This window comes from Hevea brasiliensis, chromosome 9 (assembly GCF_030052815.1).
Source record: "Hevea brasiliensis isolate MT/VB/25A 57/8 chromosome 9, ASM3005281v1, whole genome shotgun sequence".
Classification (NCBI taxonomy): Eukaryota; Viridiplantae; Streptophyta; class Magnoliopsida; order Malpighiales; family Euphorbiaceae; genus Hevea; species Hevea brasiliensis.
The window spans coordinates 31,105,496-31,129,391 of record NC_079501.1 but is presented as its reverse complement, the minus strand read 5'-3'; the positions used below and the strand labels follow the sequence as shown (position 1 = coordinate 31,129,391).

The 23,896-nt window shown below is 32.0% G+C and overlaps 1 pseudogene; it reads left to right on the top strand.

Annotated features, from left to right (window-relative positions):
- Positions 1–3,969: 3,969 nt before the first annotated feature.
- Positions 3,970–22,805, top strand: LOC110658440 (beta-carotene hydroxylase 2, chloroplastic-like; annotated as a pseudogene).
- The last annotated feature ends 1,091 nt before the right edge of the window (positions 22,806–23,896 follow it).

Genomic DNA, 23,896 nt, shown 5'->3' with positions numbered 1-23,896 from the left:
TAGTCATGCACTAAACCAAAGCTTATAGTGGTGCGGATCTTCCACAACATTAATTTCCCAAGAACTAGCTAACCAAAAGGCTTAGTTTTCGTGGGTAGGTGTAGCTACTGTAAGCTAGATCTTATTCAGTTTTTCTTATAATTACATTAAAAGTTATTTTTTAAATATGAATTCATTCCCTCTAAAAAATCAAAATTTTTCTATAAAAAAGACTATATATATATAGTAGCTATACTTGCCACATTAGACCAAGAACCATAACATGGATCATTTTCTGCAACTAGTGAAGTCAAAATATATGTTTAGTTAATGCACACAATGCTTATTTACTAGCATCGTTAAAAGATCTTATCAACTTTGCTATAACAATTTGTATATATTCAGCCATCATCATAGAGTAGTAAAAACTAATATTCACAAACCTATATGTAACAATAATGACTTTGTAACTATTTCTTAGCAAAGTAGAGAGAATAATCAAGTTGGTCAATTGTCAAATTCCTGTGGGCTTAATCTGCTATTAGAGCAATTGTCAACCATAAGTTTTAGATTAGCGGTGTTTGATTTGATCTTGATGACAATTAATGAACTGGTTAACCCTACTTTAAGTAACATCACATAGCACATGGAATTTTTTTTTTTTTTTAATGCTTTCATACATGGTATCGGGCCCATTTGGCAGCAAGTACTGCTTTGCCATCTTAGCTAGCTAGCCATAACTTGATTAACGATCATGCATACTTATGACAATCAAATCAGGCAAATTGAAATAATCGCACAAAAAGGTGATGAAACCTCACTATGAAAAGTACAAGAAACATATTTCTTGTGGGTGTTACTGTGACCTATGCTTTAAGTGTCATCAATCAATATAATTTAAAAAAAAAAAAAAAGAAGGTATACATATATATATATATGGTTAGGATAGTTAAAAGGGATGCTTAATTAGCAGAGTTAAATCAAGAAAATGGGTGATTTTAACAGGGAAATTAAAGGGAAAATAATAGATTGGGAGGCCAAGTGTATTACAATTAATTAATTGGACCCATAATGACATGTACTCCTAAAAAAAAGTTAAGTAGAAAGAACTAAACAAGCTTAAATTCAGATGGGGCTTGTGCGGTTGGAAGGAAGCCTGTAGGCCAAGGAGGAATCCTTTTGAAACAAATTATTGATTCGGCCATGTCACCTGCATCACTCATCGTTGGCTTTGTAAAGAAATGGCAGGTACATACAAAATAAAGAATAAGATCAAATTTAATATAATTAAGTGGGTTAGTTTAATTGAAATAAAAATGATTAAGATGGAAGAGAAGGAACAAAAGGTACCCACATAAACATATATATGTAATGTAAGGTGTAGCAGTCAGCTTGTGAGTGGCGCTATCCTATATGTTTTGAAGACTTTTTGCAGCAGGCAGTCGTAGCAGGTGGTGGAACAAACATTATTATGATATCTATGGCCCTATAAAGATTTTTGTGTGATTGGAAAGCTCAGCAGTGGCCAGCTATACTGCATACTCATACGTACTCACCTTCTTCTGTACTTCACTTGCATTATTTTTCATTTCACCCAGCTGATTCCCTTCAAATATGAACTTTTTTTTTTTTTTTACCTATAATTCAGTATAAGGGTTATGGTCAAACTTATAATTTAATCTTTGTAATTATAAAATTAATTAATTTAATTTTAATATTTTAATAAATTTATAATTTAATCGTTACCGTTATAATTTTAATTAAATTACTATTAATTAAAAAGAATATCAAAATACTTTTAACTCTATTTTTAATTTAAAAATAACTTAATTTTTAATATTTTATTTTATTAATAATTTATTCTCTGAAATTTTATTTTATTAATAATTAATTTCTATATTTTTAAAATGTGGATACTATTAAATTAAAAAATTTTAAATTTCATTTATAAGGTTAAAAATATCGATTAATTATCTTAAGATCCTGAAAAATTTTGGTTAATTATAAAATATTCATATATTTTGTAAATTATCATTAAATATTATAACTATTTACAAATAAGTCCTTATAATTTTGTAAAATTCTATTTGTTATTATTATTTTAATAATATGTATATATATATATTAATTTATAATATTTTTATATATTATATTATATTATTATATATAAAAAAATAGACATAAATTGTTAATAAAATAAAACATCAAGGACTAAATTATTTTCAGATTAAAAATAGAGTATAATATATTTTGATCATTTTTTACTAAATTTAATGGAAGAATTAATGGTAATTTAAATAGTATAGACTAATTTATAACTTTATTAAAATGTTAAAAACTAAATTGCTTGATTTTAAAGCTACAGAGACTAAATTACAAATTTAACCATATTTTAATAACTAAATTATAAGTAATTTACCCCTTTTTATTTAATTAACTTTAGTTAAATTATAACTCAAAACTTTATAATCTTGAAAGTAACTCAACACTATTAATCTAAAACTCATTAAATCTATTATCACTTTTAAAGGTTCACAAACCAACCTGAAAAAATCATAAGCAGGTATTTAGCCTTGACTGTGGTTCATATTCAAAATATTTATAATAAAGAAAAAAAAAATCAAACCATGTTGGTCTAATGAGGCATTATTATATTTTTCTGATTGATATTTGCCAACTAATTAAAGTGGATTTTAGGTGAGTCCCTCCACCTAAATGGAGAAGACAAAGCATTCATACGTTGTTTTGAGGGATAGTTTACCAAGTAGCATGGTCCGACCACTAGGTTTGGATTTTTTGTTGTGACAAGCTAAGGTGGCATTGCATGAAAGTATATTATATTATTAACAGATTATTCATATTAAAATTTTTTTAAAAAAATTATGAAAAAAAAAGTATTGCGGTAGAATTATTTAAATCTCTTCAAGGCACAGAAAGTAAAATATTGAAAATTGTGGTTTCATATATATGTTATTAATTAAAAATAGAATATAAATTTGAAGTAAAAGTTATTGTGTTATTATATTTTTACATAATAAAATTCAATATAAATTATAGATTCAATATAAATTATTTATATAAAGAATAATTATTATTATATTAATTTAAAGAGTCTGATAATATTATTAGAGTATTTAACTTGATCAATTAACGAGAAGCACGCTTTATTCAGTTGTTATGTATAGTTACTATTTGATTCAACAGTCCTTCAAATTTTGACCTTCCAGTTGAAGGAAAAATGTACACCTCTTATTGCATTTCTATTTGGATAATAAAATAATACATCCAAATTCTTCATAAAATGGAAACGAGATAAAATAATTCTTATTAAAAGAAAACATATAACTCAAGATATATTAATAAAAATCTATCTGAATACATATACTCAAAATTTATTATAAAACAATATGGATCTAGTTAATTTTTAATAAATATAAAAAATAAAAATTAAATAAAAAATATAAAAAAGAAAAGAGATAATCATCTATGAAAATACTCATAAATAATTTTTTTAAAAAATAAAAAATTTAAAAAAGAAAAGAAAAAGCGAAGGAATTTTCTTAAGGGAGAAGAATTAGCGTCTTTCGATCAAAAATTGAATTTGAATAAAAAATAATGAGGATTTGTTTGGTGCCATTGTTTAAAATTAAAAACTATAGAGAATAGAAAATCAAAATCATGTTTAGTTGATCTCTTAATACTAAAATTAGAACAGAAAATATATGTGGTTGTGTGTCTGTTTTAATATTTTGCTTTTATCTAAAAAAATAAGAATGATTCATTCTATTAATTAAAAAATTATAAATTAATGACCATATGAATTAATTACATAATAAAATAAATTAATTAAAAATAAACTTATCATACACAAAAATTATTAAAATTTATAAATTTATAATATATAATAAAAAAATTATTAAATATACCGAGGGCATATATTCCTCTCAAGGCCATGTGATCCATTTTTTCCTCTTAGGTGATTGGCTAGAGATGATTGGCTCGTAATGCTGAACTCGATCACTATTAAGTCATTCAATATTGAGCACACAAGCCCATAATAGATGAACTGGGTTATTTTTGACCTTAAATGCATCACCACCCATTAAGCTGAGGATTCCATTGAAACCGAAATATCTTACCTTACCTTGTAATATAGCTTAGCGGCTCTGCTGCTGTGCCACAACATATCTTGTGACTTCTGACGCCAATTGCCGGCATAGTACCGCAGAAAATAGTAATTAGTTGTACTGCATCGAGTTCTTGTCGATTTGGGCTCGCCTAAACAAGAAAGTGTTTTTAATCAAAGCCTAAATAAGAAAGTTTACACGTTTGTTGCTTGATGGCCACATGTTCTAACAACAAACTTTGCTTGCACGTGTTGTGGTCGAAAATCCCTTGAGTTCGTTCTATTAACTAACGGGTCTTTAATTATGTCCCTAATTCATTTGGAAGGTCTTTGCATTGTCTCTTCCATGCATGCAACCTTAAGAAAGTGTATACCACTAAACGATAGGAATGAACTTGTGAATTTTCACAAATTTCAGAGACATATTTGTAAAACACCCATATTGATCTAATAATAATAAATCCCACATAAGAGTCAAATGATAAGATTATATATATATTGAGAATTATTTCATTGTTTTTAGTTATATTAAAAATATTCTCAAAATTACACCATATGTCATCTTTTTATTTAATTTTAATTACGATTTATACTGGAAATCTCACCGCATTGAAAATGATGGCCACTAAAAATTATTAATTATACATTTGATATCTCTATTTCATAATCTATATGCAAAATCACCCTATTAAAATTTTGTTGACAAAGAGGCAAAGTTATGAGTGGTCATCCGTCTGGTTGTGGTTTTGCTTCCTGGAAGTGGGGAACTAAATCCAAACCGCATTGTTCTTCTCGATTTTGATCCAAAAATATATTTGATTTAGTTTTCGATTCGTTTGGTTTTCATAAATTCAAGCGTTCAAATTTTTTTTTTTACAAAAAAAAGTTTATTTCATCCTCAATGGAATTAAATCAATAGATTTCACTCAAATTAAAAGGAAATAGAAAATAGTTTAATTCTAATCTGATTTCAATTTTTAGCTAAATTGAATCCATTATATAAAAAATAATAATAATAAATTATGACTTCACCTAGGTAAAATTACCTTTCTTAAGAGGCTTTGTTTATATTAAGGGTTGTGACAATTACGGTATCTGCTGCTTCAAGTTCTCTAAAGAACCATTTCCGCCAAAGTTTTCTCTTTGCTCCAAAGGCTAATTATTGAATACACTGAAAGTACTAAAAAATTATATTCCTTTAATAAAATAATTTTTCCTTTACTTATAAAAGGGTGAAACCCATGTTTATAGAGAGAGAGGATACTTATACGTCGGGTGCACCTAATAATCTCTCCACTCCAAAGTCCAGTAACTCCATATCAATACCAAGTATCATCCAAAAAAAGCGTTTTGTTTTGAGGAAAAAACAGAGCTTCGTCAGAATATAAAGCAGAGGAGGATGAAAAAGACAAGAACGTAGAAACCTTTGTTGATGTGAAGAAACCTCCCTCGATTTCTGTAGAAGAGAAACGAGCAAAAAAGAAATCGGAGAGATGTACTTATCTTGCTGTTGCAATTATGTCAAGCGTTGGTATCACTTCAATGGCTGCCGTGGCTGCTTATTACAGATTCTCAAGCCAAATGGAGGTGCTTAATTACCACTATGAATTATTTAATTATAATAATTTCATTGATTTAGCTTTTATTTATATATTAATAAATGCATTTCCATTACTTCCATTTATAGGGTAGAGAGTTTCCTGCATTGGAAATGCTCGGTACCTTTGCTCTGTCCATAGGAGCAGCCGTAAGTTACTTTTTTAAATCTTGCACATAATAATAAATTATAAATAATTGAATTCTTTCATTTTAAATATAAAATTAATAAAAATAATTAATTAAATTAAATTTTTATAAAATTTTATTAATCTATGGAGGGTGGACTTAAATTTCAGTGGGTATGGAGTTTTGGGCACGATGGGCTCATAAAGCATTATGACATGCTTCATTATGGCATATGCACGAGGTTTGTTTTGTTGTGTTATTTACAGAAATTGAGTAATAATGTTAAAAACCTGATTGTATTATTATTATTATTATTATTATTATTATTATTATTATTATTATAAAGTAATAAAAAATGTATTTGGCAATGGCAGTCTCACCATAGAGCAAGGGAAGGTCCATTTGAGCTCAACGACGTATTTGCAATAATAAATGCAGTTCCAGCAATTGCTCTGTTGTCTTATGGGTTTTTCGACAACGGCTTAATTCCTGGTCTCTGTTTTGGCGCTGTGAGTTTTCTTCTTTGTCTTACGTTTCCCTTGCTTAGATTTCCAATGCAGGAGATCTAATTTATTTCCAGGCAGGGGCTTGGAAATACTGTATTCGGAATGGCTTGCATGTTTGTGCATGATGGCCTTGTCCATCGTCGATTCCCGGTAGGGCCGATTGCTGGTGTTGCGTACTTGCAAAGAGTTGCTCATCTGGTCAAATTTCTATCTTTACGTTTATAATTATAAAAAGATAACTTTAATGAACACTGCTAAATAGCTCAATTTGAGCTATCTTAAATGGTATTAATACATTTAATTTTACTGTTATATCCTTTAAAGAAAAAGAGTAAACAGCTTAAAAATGACTTCAAAACTTAGAGTTAGTGAGGTAGCTCATTTAATGGCTCATGCAAAGAAAAACGTGCATGCAACAAGCTATTATTGCTTGCAGCCATGCACATCATTCAAGAACTAATGATTCGAGGAGCGTGTCTATTGCATTAATACATGCACATATGAACTAACACATGTAGTAGTAATAAGCTAGCATAATATATTAGATTGCAGAGAAGAAGGCTAATTCATTCTCTATTTTTGCCTTCCTTAAAGTGTTTTCATTTTTTATTTTTCCTTTTAAAGTTGATCATTCTCTCTGTTTTTTCAATTTTATGATGGCGGGGTTAAATGAGGGAAGGCTATACCGTAGGTAACTTTTTGATGAGATATTTGATTTTAGTGAAGATGATAGTTTGTTCGTTGAAGATGTGGAGGAAGATGAATAAGTTTGTGATCAAGATATGAACGAAGGAGGCATTGGAGCAGTAGCAAACACTAATGCTATTGAAGAGAGTCCTCTGACCGGGATGTTATTCCCTTGTATCAGCACTATGTTCAAATGGTACTAATGCATTTAATTTTACTATTAGAGCACTGCTAAATAGCTCAATTTGAACTAGCTCAAATGGTACTAATGCATTTAATTTTATTGTTATACCCTTCAAAGAAAAAGAGGAAACATCTTAAAAATGGCTTTAAAGCTTAGAGTTGGTGAGATAGCTCATTTCATGGCTCATGCAAAGGAAAGTGTGCATGCAACAAGCTATTATTGCTTGCAGCCATGCACATCATTTAAGAACTGATGATTCGAGGAGCGTGTCTATTGCATTAATGCATGCACATATGAACTAACACATGTAGCAGTGATGAGCTAGCATAATAGATTAGATTGTAGAGAAGAAGGCTAATTCATTCTCTATTTTTGCCTTCCTTAAAGTGTTTTCATTCTTTGTTTTTCCTTTTAAAGTTGATTCATTCTCTCTGTTTTTTCAATTTTATGATGGCGGGGTTAAATGAGGAAAGGTCATGTCGTAGGCAACTTTTTGATGAGATATTTGATTTTAGTGAAGATGATAATTTGTTCGTTGAAGATGTGGAGGAAGATGAATCAGTTTGTGATCAAGATATGAACGAAGGAGGCATTGGAGCAGTAGCAAACACTGATGCTATTGAAGAGGGTCCTCTGACAGGGATGTTATTCCCTTGTATCAGCACTATGTTCAACTTCTATAAAGAACATGCTAGATTGAAAGGTTTTAGTGTTTTCAAAAGATCAGCAGTTAATGTACGAGGTGGATCTCATAAATATCAAACAATTAGTTGCGATAAAGGAAGGAAAGCAATTGCTGCGAAATCATCAAAGAGGATAAATTGTCCTACAAAGATTAATGCAATCCTAAGAGAAAATGGAATGTGGTAGATTTCAAAAGTTATTTCAAGTCACAATCATGAATTGGAACCTTCTATGTCTAGATTGATGGTTGCTCACAGTTCACTGAATATGGATATGAAGAGGAGATTGGAGGCAAACGATATAGCTGGCATAAGACTCGTAAAAAGCATTAGGTTGCTTGAAGTTCAAGCAGGTGGACCAGAAAATTTAAGTTATTTGTCAAAGGATTGTCGAAACTTCATTGAGCGAAAAAGGAGGCTACAACTTGGTGATGGTGATGCTGAGGCTATACATAAGTTGTTTGTGAGAATGCAATGAAACGATCCTGAGTTTTTCTATTTATTTGATCTTAATGATGACTCCAGGCTTTCAAATGTTCTATGGGTTCATCCTCGTAGTTGAGCTGCTTGCGAGGAATTTAATGATGTTGTCAGTTTTGACACTACTTACCTTGTTAATTGATACAAGTTGCCATTTGCCACCATTGTTGGAGTAAATCATCATGGGCAATCTATCTTATTAGGATGCGCCTTGATCTCACATAAAGATGTAAACATTTTTAAGTGGTTGTTCATGACATGGCTTGAAGCAATGGGAGATGTTCATCCTAATTCTATTCTTACAGATCAATGTGAGAGCATGAGGAAAGCCATTAGGGAGGTAATGCCTAATACTAGACACATATTTTGCTTGTGGCATATATTATGCAAAGTACCTGAGAAGTTTAGGGGTGTTATTGATTATGACAGTGCATGCCTTGAGTTTAAAGCTATAATATATGATAGCTTAACCATCGAGATGTTTGAGAGAAATTGGAATGAGTTTGTCGTGAAGCATGGGTTGGAAAGAAATGAACGGCTTTCCAAACTATATGTTGATAGGGAGTATTGGGTTCCAATTTATCTCAATCACACATTTTGGGCTGGAATGGTTTCAACTCATAGGAGTGAGAGCATGCATGCCTATTTTGATGGGTATGTTAACTCAATGAGCACACTAAAGCAATTTGTGGAGCAGTATGAGATTGCTATGTGTGACAAGATTGAAAAGGAGTTCTATGCTGATTTCAAATCAAAAAACACAGTTGTAAATTGCATATCTATTTTTGAATGGGAACAATAGTTTTAAAAGGCATTTACTAATTCAATATTCAAGCTAGTTCAAGAGGAGATTAAACGAATGTGGTATTGCCATGTCATTCAGCCAACTAAAGAGGGAAGGCATGAAGTAGATATTGAGCCAGGAATTAAGAGACATAAAATTGTGGAGAAATCCATAATCAACAGCTGGTATCATAAGGAGTTTGTTTATGATGTAGAGTATAGGGAAAATGGCCAATATTTTAGCTGCAATTGCAAGAAATTCGAATTAAAAGGAATACTGTGCTGCCATATCATGAGGTTAATGTCACTCAAAGACATAAAGTTCATCAACGAACTATATTTATTTAGGCGATGGAGAAAAGATGTTAACCGTGTCCATGGTAAAAAGTTTTTTTGTGGAGGTTACCCACATATGACAGAGGAGTTTGAGAAATACAGAGAGATGGAGAGGTTATTTCAGGAAGCATCAGATTTGGCTTACGATGACAATAAGATCAGATTTGTGAAACAACGGTTGGCTGAATTGAAGCAAGGTTTATTGAGCTGGAATGATGGAATGATTGCTCCTACCAGTAATGCATAAGCTACTATTGAAACTAACAATGTTGATGAAAACGAAGAAAATGAAAGAGTTATTCTTAATCCACATGTGACTCGCTGGATGACCATGAATAAACAGGCACAAATCAGTAAGGGAGATCACTCAATGAGTGAATTCTGGTAGAAATAGAAACAGTGGAAGGGGCAGGCGTAGAGGTTGACCAAGAAACAATATTAACTTGAATATTGCTGAGCAGGTTTTTTTTTTTTTAAATTAGTACTAATGTTATGCATTTCAATTTTTTTTTTAGATATTTCATGTAACTTGTGTCCTTTTGCATGTAAAGGTTGGGCCGCATAATAGCCAAACACCGGGCAACCAATCACAAGGCAATATTACTGATGCTGCAATTAATTCGATTGTCAGTCGAACTATACCAAGCCATCATAGTATTAGGCATTAAGGAACCCATTACACTACTAAGCATTACAATGGAACTGGTTAAGAAATTAGAATAGTATCATTGATGTAATAGCAATTTTTTAAAATTTTATTATAACTTATCTTATGAAATAGCCAGAGTTACGGTTATAGCTTATCAAAATTAGTTAGCTAATTTTAGTCTGCTTCTGCTTCTGCTTCTTATGTAAGCAAGACGTAGCATATTATATAATTTATAATAACTCATGTAAGATCATTTTTCTTGTTAGGTTGAGATTACATTTCTGATTACAATTATAGCCATGGTCTCAAATACTCTGTTCATTTCCTTAACAATCATACTTCATTAGCCTAAAAATTGAATCTATCATATTTCATTAATAGAAAGCTAGCATATCAACAAAATTAAAAAGGATATTTCATTGTTGTTAACAAAATAACATGTTTAAAGTGCTCAAAAATAACCCAAAAAAAAAAACCATTGACAGTGGATATCAATGCAAGTTTAAAATAACATCCATTAATGAACCATTAAAAGTTGAAGGAAGTAACAATTTAAATAGGATGACCCATGCAAATGACAGAAATGGAGAAGCTTGATCTATCCATAATTGATTGGATGAAGGTGCACTCATCGCCTTTCTCTAGTCCATAGAATCTAACAAACCGAACCCATCCCTTTGCAATTCTTGCTCTCAGTTTTGGCTTCTGTCCACGTCTGGATGTCTCCTCTGCACAAACATACCCAAGTTTAAATGGCATGGGATGATCTAATCTTCGTCCAGGTTTAGGCAGCTTCCACACAGTGATTGTGGTTCTGTCTCGTCCAATAAATTGCACAGCTTCCAGTGTAAGGATAGCCTTTCAAAATAAAGTTGACACTATTAGAAGTAGTAAAAAAAAATCCAGTTGAAATTGTGTATACAGAAAATTAATGTACTACAAATGATAGTAAAACATACCACTTTATATTTCCAATCGTAATTCTTGCAAACAAATTTAAATGACCATTGACAAGGATTGACACGGTTCTGTGACACCAAATGATCTACACAGTAGTACAAATAATTTAAACAATTGCGTAACAATTCATTCTCATGAACATCTACATGGCAGTACAAATAATTAAACAATTGCGTAACAATTTATTCTTATGAATAGCATATAATTTGGTAAGAAAAAAATTGAAATTTCTCACCTGTACCTAGATTTGCATGCATTGTATTTTGATAAACATTGGTTAGCCCTATGTTTTGCTCTTTCATCCTCTTAGGGTAATAAATCTCTCTACCACCAGAATTGAGTATGACCACTTTAAATTCATATGGAGGATTGAAAGTGAAGATCAATTTTTAGTTCAGTCCTACTTTGTGGCAATCCATGAATTCTGATAATCCATTGTTAATTATAGATACTCCTAGCCCTGCTTTGACTAGCACTTCCTAGGTTTCATTTGATGGTGTGCGCAAATGAAATGTCGTTTGAAATTGGTCCATTCTTTCTCTTAAATGTAACGCCTTCACTTTAGGTAGTCTGAACATTCTACTGTTCTGACGACTAATGTCTGTCTGGACAGTCAGAATGTCTGGAACTACACTTCAACTAGAGTGAGGAGGCATAAATTAACTGAATAAAGACCAAAAAAAATTAAGAAAAAATAAAAAAAAAAAATGAATTGCAAAGAAGTTAAACGAGCCGGGGTCATAGCGATGGGTGACCTTGCCAAGAAGCGACTACAGAGACAGTTTTCCACCCCAGACCCATAGGAAAACCCTGTAAGATAAATAATATGACTAAATTGAAGGCTTTAGGACGTTTAAAAGGCAATAAAAATGCCAAGAAAAACTAAAGAAAATTTAATTATTTAGTACAGATAATTATAATTCGATAAGTATAATAAAGGGCATTTTGGTCATTTCAACCATAGAGTTGAATTTTGACCTAAATGTCAATTAAAATGAGATAAATAAAAAAAAATACATAAAATAAATTAAAATGATGAATGATAGTAGAAAAAAGTAAAAGAAAAGAAAAGAAAGAAATAAGAAAAGAAATAAGATTTATGATGTCATAAATACAAAAAATTAAAAAGTTTAACCAATGAAAATTCAACAAATACATATAAAGAGATAAGAGAGAGTTGAAAGAGACAAATTAACAATTAAAAAGCCATCTTCTTCTTTTTCTTTAAGGTGGCCGAACCTCCATGGAAAGAAGCTCTCCCATTTTCAAGCTTTTCAAAGCTTGAAATCTCTCATTTCTTCACCCCAAAACCCTAATTGTCCTTCACAAAAATTTATCCTCACACCTTGAAGAGTTTACTAGTACCAAAAAGAAGTGGGAAATTTGAAGTTTTGAGAGTTTGGAATTTGCTTGATCAAAGTTAGTGCACTAAACATCCTTCCTTTCTTCCTTAACTAGTTGAAGCATGTTAAATTAAGTATAATTTTTATAAAATTAAAAGAAAATTTTGAGTATGTGGGAATTTAAATTTTCGGCAGCCTTACTGACTATAAGATCTTGATTATTTTGATTTACTTTACTTTGTTTAGTGATGATGATTAATGATATTAAGTGTATTAGAAGTTAAATGAAGTGTGTTGCATAAGTTGGACAATTGAGTTAGGGTTTGACCTAACTATTAGGGCTTTTATGTTATGTGCTTGAAATTGATCAAATTGAGACTGATTGTTGTTTAATTGAAGTGCTATGAGAGACAAATTGTAGTTTGGGAGTAAGGAGGAATGAATATAGGGAGTGCATGTTCTTTGCAGGAAATTCGGACCTATGAGTCCAGTGTCTTCTTTGAGCTATAACTGAAGGTGAAACTAGACCCAAAATACCCCATTTTTCATGGAGAAACCCTGCTCAAATTCTGTCCATAAGTTGACCAATTTGCTGGTCCAATCCAGCTTACCAAATCCTGAATCCAGAAAAATGACCAAATGAACAGTACATGTTCATTTGGCCATAACTTTCTCTAGATAGGTCCAAATGACCTGATTTTTGTGGCATTGAAAATCTTAGACATAGGACTACAACTCTCATTGAGAACACCAAGCCCAAAAATGCCTCTAACCAAATGAATTTGCTAGCTCAATTGAGGTTACCAAACTGACCAGAATCTATTCTGCCCAGAATTTTCTGGACATAAGCCTACCCGACCAGTTTTGGCAAAATAGCCATAACTTGGTCTATAAAAACCCAAATCCATTGAAACTAGTGGAAAAATTTCTATAAGACATATATCTACAATAATGATGATTTGACCAAAACCCAGAAATCAAGAAAACTAGGTCAATTTACTAGGTTAAGTCAGTATATGAATTCTGGAAATTACCTAAGTGACCATTTGACCCCAGAACACTTATTTAGTCATATCTACCACTAGAAAACTCCAATTAGGATAAGCCATACTGATCTGGAACCCTAAGAAATAAGGCTCCAACTTTATTTTAGACATGGTCTTCAAAATATGAACATAAGAATCCTAAAATTGAGGTCAAAGTTACTGACCTAAACCTGGACCCTGAGGACACAGGGTACCTGAGTCCAGGCTAGTGATTTAGCTATAACTAATTCTACAAAATTTGGAAAATTGTAATTAAAATTTTTGAGTGACCATAAGATATAGTGTAATAACTTTTATGAAGAACATTAGGTCTAACAATGACTGTAACAGATCCAATTAATTAGACCAAGACAGACTCCAGAATCTGCCTAATTCTAGACCCAGAAAGAGACAGTGAACCAGTTATGGTTATTTGACCATAACTTGAGTTCTAAAACTTTAAATGACATGATTCAAAAAGAAAAACAAATACAAGACATAGAGGGACAACTTCCATGAAGGAAGTATAGCCAAACAGTGGCCACATCTTAGCCAATTGGTTAGATGAATTGAAGACACTAAATCTGGACCTTGAGAAAGGTCCATAAAATAACTCAGTATATGAGATGAATGAATTAGAATAAATTGTTAAACATAAAAATAACATGAATTAATGAAATTATAAATACTTAATAATATTATTCTGCCCAAAGTACACCTAAACTCATTTATATAACTTGGATCAATTGGTATATCAATTAGGGACTACATATTGCAGTACTGCCCACAGGGATAATCATTGACATACAACATATGTCTAAGATGATTGTTCTACTGGTTTTATGCCTGCCCGATGACCATAGTGCCAATTTTCATTATTTCTGGCTTATGCTTGCCCACTGACTTTATGCCTGACATGACCGTTGTATACTGGGTAGACATATGGATGTCTAACTAGTATACTCCTGAGTATCTAGTCTTTATCATCTGTCATAGGTTACTTGGGCATAGTTATGAGAAATAAAATTTTAAATTCAAACAAGTACATGAGAGAACCATTAATATAAATTATATAAGACCGAATATAAATTACATGAATAAAAAGATCCCGATTAATTTAATTGCTTTCAAAGTTTGATAAGCATGAAAAAAAAAGGATTGTAAATTCATATAATTGTATGTTACCTTATAAGGTTATACTTAAAAAAATTATTTTAAATTGTTTAGTTATTTTTCTTTATATATGCACCACTAAGCGTTATGCTTAGCGTATTGATTTTTCCATCGCGTAGGTACAGGAGACCCACAGTAGCAGCAGTAGAGCTTAGACAGGACTTGAGCAGATCTGCTACAGTGTAGACTGTCACCTCATCAGTCATTTTGGAAGGGCTCCTGTATAGCTAGATTTTGCATTTTGGTATTGTATGTAATTAAATGATGTAAATCATTTTTGGATTGTATATAAATTGTAAATATTGTAGTTGACTTTATATGAATGAAATGAGTTATTCTATTTTCTTAAAAATTTTATATGAGCAAATGAGACATGATGTGATGAATGAATATATGAAATGGATATAAATTGTTTTAACAGGTAACAGTAAAACCTGCCATGCGCTAATTAAGAATAGAAGATACTTTACCCGAGTCTCCATTAAAAAATGAAATGGGATAAAAAAAAATTTCCTATACGTAAGATAATATAATTAAATTACTATTGTACACGATAAGATAGAATAGGGTGCTCCGGCATCGAATGTAGCACACCTTGCTCGGCTACACTATAGACGAGTGAGGGGTGTTACATTAAAAACCTTGATGGGATTAACTTGGAAGAACACAAACACAAAAGAACTTAGATTTGAAAGACATAAGTGAATTATACATAACAGATGATAGATGAAGGTTTCACTTACCATGGATTGGAATTTGATTACATCCTCAGTTATATGAACCTCAAATGTATCTGACATTATTGCTTTGGTTGATAAGATAAAGATTTCAGAGAGGAGGGTATGATACTCGTTTGTCATCTAACAACTATAGATAGATATGTGAATCAGATGTGTTTTAGGGTGGTAGACATGTTTTAGGGTGATACTTGAATGATGAGCATAGAAAAGGGATGAGCATGCCATTGAAAATTGGAGATGGCAATTACTTTTGACGGCTTAAAGATCTTTATTGTTCAAAGAGATATATCCAACATTGCCATTGGAAATATGTAATGGAATTAATAACCCCTTTGTATTAAATATGCATGGCTCCATACTAACTAAATGTTGGCTGTAAAGGCAATTTTTTTTTGAATCAATATGGGTCAGTTTGGTTTCTAAAAAAAAACTGTGTTCAATTCAGATCAAACCAATACACATAAATTCGAATGCTCCGCCCAATTATGCATTTTTTATGTCATTTTTTAATTAAATGATAATATTATGTTTGTAAAAAAAATTACTTTTATATAAATTTGAAATTTAAAGTTAAGTAAAGTAATTAGCATATTAAATTTTTAATTTTTATAATAATAAATCTATATATTAAAGTATAGTAATGGTGGTGGTGGTGGTGGTGGTGGCAGTGGTGGTGGTGGTGGTGGTGGTAGTGTTGGAGTTATATGCTATAAGTTATATAATATGATATGTTATACTATTTTAAGTAAAGTTATATTATATAAAATTGAAATATAAATTTAAGTAAAATAAATAGAATATTAAAATTGATATTAATTTTCACAATAATAAGTCATGATATTAAAGTAAATAACATATTAAATTTGATTTTAAAATTGATAGCAGTGGTGTAATGGTGGTGGTGGTGGTAAGGGTGGTGGTGGTGGAGTGGTGATGTTGGAGTGGTGGTGGTGGTGGTGGTGGTGTGATAGTGGTGGCTGTGGTGGTGGTAGAGTGGTGGTGGCGATGGAGCAGTGGGGGTGGTGATAGGGTGTTGGTGGAGGTGGTGGTTATAAGGTGATGGTGGTGGTGGAGTGGTGGGGGTAGTGGTGGTGGTGGTGGCGGTGGTGGTAATGGAGTGATAGTGGAAGTGGTGGAGTGGTGGTGGTTGAAATTATTTAATATTTTTTAATTTTAAAAATTATTTATTACTATATATTATTAATTTTGCAAATTTGATATTTTTTTATTATGTAAATACAAACTTGGCAAATCACCATTGCCGCCAATGCCACCACATCACTGCTCCATCACCATCAACACCATCGCTACCATTATCACTCCATCACTACCACAACTATCACTCCACCGCCACCACCACTCACCCCCACCACCACTCCACCACCGCCACCATTACCACTATTACTCCACCACTGCCACCACCACCACTACCACTCCACCACCGCTACCGCCACCACCACCACTATCACTCCACCACCACCACCACCACTACCACCATCACTTTACCGCTGCCACCACTATCACCATCACTTTACCACCACCACCACCACCACTATCACTCCACCACCGCCACCACCACCACTATTTCTCCTCCATCACCACCACCACCACTATGACTCCACCACCGCCACCATCACTCTATCACCACCACCACCACCACCATCACTATCACTCTACCATCACCACCACCATGACTACTATCACTCCACCACCACCACCACCACTCCATCACTACCACCACCACCCTATCACCACCACCACCACCATTGTCACCACTATCACTCCACCACCACCACTCCATCTCCATCACCACCACCACTACCACTATTATCACTCGACCACCACCACCACCACCACCACTATTACCACCACTATCACTCCACCACCACTATTATCACTCCAACACCACTACTACCACCACTATCACTCCACCACCACCACTACTACCACCACTATCACTCCACCACCACCACCACCACCACTATCACTCCACCACCACCACCACCACCACCACCACTACCACAATCACTCCACCACCACTACCACCACCACTATCACACCACCACCATCACCACATCTATCACTCCACCACTACCACCACTCCACCACCACCACCACCACCACCACCCTATCACCACCACCACCTCTGTTGCCACCACTATCACACTACCACCACCACTCCAACACCACTATTAAATAATTTAATATATATTCTTCAATTGATATATATATATAAAATTTTTATATTGAAATTTATATCATATTTCAATATTTTATATACTAAAAAAATATAAATATAACTAGTTTGACCGTCACCCTACCTACACTAATCCAGCACCGCCATCATCATCACTCCACTACTACTATCAAATTTCAAACTGATTTTAATATGATAATTACTTTAATATCAATATTTATTGTTATAATATTTAATTTCATTTTTGAAATGCTATTTACTTCACTTAAATTAATATATATCAAATTTATATCATATTTCAAGTTAAAAAAAAATAAATATAACTTATCATTAAAAATCAATTTCTCTTATCTTATAACAAACATATTATATGTCATAACTTATAGTATACAATATCTCTATATTTGCATGTTTCCCATAGCATTAAATTAAAGATATTAATGAGATTAAATGGGACGGTTGAATGACCATTGAATCCCATTGAATAACGTAATTCCCTTGCTTTTGGAGATAGAACCACCATAACACATCTCTTATCTCTACTCTCTCCCTATTATCATTCTACGGTTTCTCAATTCCAACAGAGCAGATAACGCCATGGCAACAAAATATGGGTTCTATTTTATTGTTGAAGGCAATACCAAGAGGATTGTAAGGCATCTTCATCTTTTTTTTCTCAAATTATCTTTTACGTAATTTTCTTTTACAAACGTAATCTCCCTTTGTCTGATTGTCATCTATTTTTTGTCCCTCTTATAGAAGATCCCAAATCATGTGATTGAAATGCTTGATGTATTTAAATTTGACATGGTAACCCTATCTATTAAGGGTTTGAAAGGTCACTTATGGCAGGTTACAGTTGGAGTAGATAATGGCGATAGAAAGTTTTATCTTCAAGATGGTGTTGCTGAACTAATTAAACACTACAAACTGAAAGAGAAATTCTGCATCGTATTTAAGGCCATTAGTGAATCAGTGCTTGAGATTTTGATGTTCGATAAATCAGGAGCCGAGATTGACTATGGAAATCCACCAATTCGAGAGGTCTTGCAAATTTCTTCAGATGATGATGATGTAACAGGTAGTTCTTTTTCGCATTATCTATGATTTTTTTCAATGGAAACTAGGGAGCAAAAATTCCTTTGTTCGCATTATCTGTGTATTTTTTTAAACTAAATTTCATGTCTTTTGTAGAGAACCTAAACAATGATTCTGATTCTGAATCACTTACAATTCAGCCCAACTTTGTGTCTGTGATGAACACCTATGATTGGAAGTATAAAGTAGTATATTTATTTTGCTTTTGTAAGTCTTCTATTTTGTGTTATTGACTGGAACAAATAGACATACTTTCTTTTGCTGCAAAACTCTATTTTTTAAAACCTAGTGTTTCCTTTTGCTTTCTGCTACACATTTGTTTAAAATAATTTTTTCTCTTTGTTGATAATTAAAAAAAAAGAAACCAAACTTTGCTACTGGGTGACTTTGAAATATTATCATTGTTCTATTTACTGGTTTTGATCATATACCAAAAGTACATGTTAAATCCCAGAGGAAATTCCCAAAAACTTCTATTTATTATTTTCGCATTCCATATTTACAACATTATCTATTTTGAAAATACTACATCACTCATATTTTTTGTTTGTGTTATTTACTAGAATATTCCAATACAATTTGCAAAGGAATTCCTTGGCTTGGATGGCATGTTGGTTGACATACATGAAACTGGTGGTAAAAAATGGATAGTTCATTATGTCACTCGATTTAGTAAAGATGGAGTCTTCAAAAAGGCTAGAATTGAAAATGGTTGGAATGTGTTTGTGCACGAAAACCAATTGGCAAAAGATGATGAGGTGGACTTCATGTTGGATGTGGCTGCTAATGATGATAGGGTTGTTTTCAATATTGTAATTACAAGATTTGGGTAGTACCTTCAAGTGTGTTTAAACTATTTTATTTTCGCCTTGTGTGTTTTCTTTGTTTGGCTAAGAGGCAATAGCGTTATTTTAGTTGGATATGGTGGGTTTCTAAACTATCTTTCGTAAGACAATATGCTCTATTTTCCTTTGTTTTTTAATGTCAATATTAAACATTATAAATAACTATTGTTGTTGCTTCTAATGTTCTTCCTTTTCTTTTATAACCATATAATCCATTGCTTATGTTAGTAAAGCATAATAATTGAAAAACTATAATTTTTCTACTTGTTTGCTATAAAGCACTAAGAGCACCATCTGCTTATTAGGCATTTTATAAGCATTTCATTATCTAATTTGAAAGTAGTGTTAAATATCTCATGTAGCAAAGATTGTAGAAGAATACTGAACTAAAGCTTAGCATAAAAGGCACATAAAACAACAACCATAACTAGCTAAACCACCATAATTTTAAAACAACCCAATAGAGCACACCAAATGCAACCAACAATAACAGAGACTCGACCAAATTAAAAGAAGCAAGTACCCACCAACACGCTGACAGGATGAGAAAAGAAAACAAGTGGATGACAAATTACCTAAGGACACTTGACAAAAAATAGATAAAACAATCTCATAACCATAGAATGAATAAGCCAACACAATCAACAAAACATCTTTTTCATGATCTGTTTCTCATAAGCATACTCATTAAAATAGAATCAGTATATCCACCACAATGAATGTCCATTGCATGTCTAGCATGCATGCAGAATAAACTAAGCTAAGAACCCTATATGAGAGCTACTTTACTCCAGCCACCAACATGTCTTATTAAATCTCACGTTAAACAATGAAACATTCATTTCCAATGTAAAAGTCTGGAGATTAACTGAGTTTAGTGGTATCAATCTAATTACATTTATTAGCTTAATTCTTTCCCATGGATACAACACCACAGAGAAGGATTAGGAGGTCCAATAACTTGCCTGCATCTCCGACAACGCTGGAAACAATGTACAATAGCACTAAGCAACAATTGGAAGAGTTGAAAATTGAAATGAATCAACTACTGAAAAGATTGGTTCTTGATCTGGGTAAGGAATACATCACTGCCACCTTATTGGATGAGCTACCACTCTTGAAGTCTTATGATATCTTCCTTCAGTTGCCTCAAACAAATGGAAATGCAACAAACTATGACAACAATGTTATTGTCATCTCTGATACTTCAACATCTGCTCAATCATTACCCAGTGCTGAGTCATTACCTCATGCTAAATGAAGAATGTGTCAAGTTGGTGTCTTGTGTGAAGCTATGGAAAGGATGTGTTTTTTGATTCTATGTTTCGTGGATATGTTTTGTTATCTATGGTTATGCTTCAAAAATTAGCTTGTTATCTTGCTTATCTTATTTCCTTGTCATGTTTTTCTATTATCACGTTTCATTTGTGTTGTTTTTGTGTTCACCTTTTTTTAATGAAGAGGTATATTCCATGTTGTGTTAAATAATGTCTTATTTTACTCAAACATGAAAAATGATTATGTTTTATAAAGATAAAGATTTGAAACTCTAAATGTTATATGTAAATATAAAACTAAGACTTTAAAATCTAAAAGCTATAGCCCTCCATGATTCGGCAAGAAGGGTTAGTAAGGCCATCCTTTAGTAAGGCCATCCTTCAAACATATTTGGCAATTTTGTTTTAGCACTCCATGATCCTCTTGCAGCTATTTCATGGGAAATCAACGCTCCTATTCACACACTCAAGAACCACATGCTAGACTTTTCTCATATTACTTTCTCCTCAGTAAATAGGAAAGCTAATTCAGTTGCAATAAATGTGGCTATCATATTTTTTTCTATAATTGTTTACCTTGTAACTTGCTTCATTTAATGCAAGCAATTTTGAATTGTCTTATAATCTCTTATGCTTCTTTGGCATTGTAATTCAAATCATTTTGATTGTAAAAAAATAAACACAATCTGTAAAATTTTTGCAGATATTTTAAATTTAAGGAACTCATACCACAATCAAATATTTCTAGAAAATGAGAAAATTATCATAACAAATATTTTAATCCATCAAAACAACTTCATAATTTAAATCTACTAATATATACATTAGGCTTTAAGATAACACATCAAAAGGGTAATCACTTCAATTTTTTCCAGTCACTATAAACTACATCAAGTAACATCCGAATAAAACCCCCAAAATGATCCCAGTAACAAATCCATAGAAAAAAATGCTATAATCCAAATTTTTGGACTCTATATTTCTTGACTGCAAATTACTTACTGAAGGAGATTCTTCACGTGGGTCTTCCTTTCCAAATGTTAAGGATTTCTTTGACTCCATATTGATTGTAGAAAGATAATGTTGACATAGCTCTTCATTGCCAAAAGTTGTTGAGATTCCAGATGAAGCAACAAGAGACATTCCATCTCCACCACGATCTGAATTCATAGGCAAATTGTTAGCATGATTGAATGCATGCAAGGCCTCCTCCATTGTGTCATATGATTTGTACAAGCTCCTGCTTACACCAATAACAAGTGGGGCGCATTCTTGCCATGAGGTGTAAATCCCAGGTTGAAGACCATGGAAGACAACATAAAATTTTTCTTTTCTTTTATTGCTTGTGAACCTCACGTTTTGAGAGTACAACAGGATATGAGAGTTTGATGAATGGAAGAATGAAGGTTATTCATCTCCATAAGCCATGAAGTAGGTTATAGTCATAAAGTGAATTCATGGAAGCTTTCAATTTTTAGAGTTCCAACAGCTGCTAATATCTTAATTTGACATTGAAAAATGTTGTTTGGTGAGTAGATATTGAATAAAGAGAGTTCATAGTCAAGTAGCTTATGAATGAGCTAAATGGCTCATAAGTCACCCAAAATGGCTTATATTTTAAAAGGGTAAAATGGTAATAGATTTCAATTTAATTACCAATATGCCATTTGGAGCTAACTCAATTTGAGCTGTGTAGCATTTTTAAACTTTAATATCATTAAAGCTAATTATTTATTTATTATTATTATTTTTTTTACAGATTCATCACTAGGATAAATTTAATGGGGTTCCTTATGGATTGTTTTTGGGACCAAAGGTAATATCATATTTATGACCTTTAATTTTTTCTAGGTTGTTCATGGTTGATGCACAAATTGATGAAAGAAAAGGCTCGTTAATTGAGCTATGTATGTTATGTATTGGTGTAGGAAGTAGAAGGCAAAGTAGGAGGCATAGAAGAATTGGATAAGGAGGTTCACAGAAGGATTAAGATTTGTAAAGGGAATTAGTATAATGTCATTCTCTGGACAATCATTGCATTTGATTGTATTCTTTATCTTCCCATTTTTTTTCAATGAGAATATAATTAATACTAATTATGGGTCATCTTGTGATCTTAATTTGGTATCCTTGTGACTTTTAACTGCTTCTTAGAGTTTCAATTTAGCGTTAACTATTTTGGATTGTTAGCAATGATCATGAATGATTGTCTTGCGGGACATATCTAGATAGCAATTGCTTTGAAATAAAGAGATTCAATGAGAAGGATAAATCATTTTAACATCACATGTAAAGAGTATTTGTTTTAGTTTATAAGCTCAAAAAATATATTGACATGTTTGTTTATAACAATTTTTAAACTTATAAGTTAAAAAAAAAAATAAGCTGAGAGACTCAATTTTTTATTTTGATACTTATAAGCCCTGTGCTTATAAGCTAATTTGAGCAAATATCTTACTCTATTATTCTTATTTAATTTTTAAAATTTCATCATAAATCTCATTTAATATTTTTTTAGTCATTTTACTAATAAATGTATTTATAAATTATTTTTTATCAAACATATTAACTAATTATCAGCCAATTATAAGCACTTTAACCAAATATATAACTGTTTAAAATTTTAAATACTTGTAAGTTTAGTTTATAAGTTAATTTTCATAAGTTAAGTCAAACACTCTCTTAATTGTATTCGCGTTTAGCTAGTTATGTTTTATACAAACATAATTGTGAAAACAAATATATATATATATATATATATAAATTGTTATATAACTAAAAGTGAGATCATGAGATGCTTGAAAATATGATCAAAATGGATCTAGGATATGGCATACTTACTACATTTATATTTCCAACTTGCTACATATACCAAATTGTTGCATAGCAATAAGCTCTGAGATACATGTTGGCCGCACGACCCATATTCTTATATAAATTTTTTATAGAAATGAGATGTACCGTTGTGGGAATATCGAACCCATTATGTTTGAGTGAGAGATAAAATGAGGGGGCTCAAATGCATAGAAAATTGAAGGAAAAATTGGGCAGAGTGTGTTCATGTATGGCACTAATGAATTGATGGATGTGTGTGCACAGT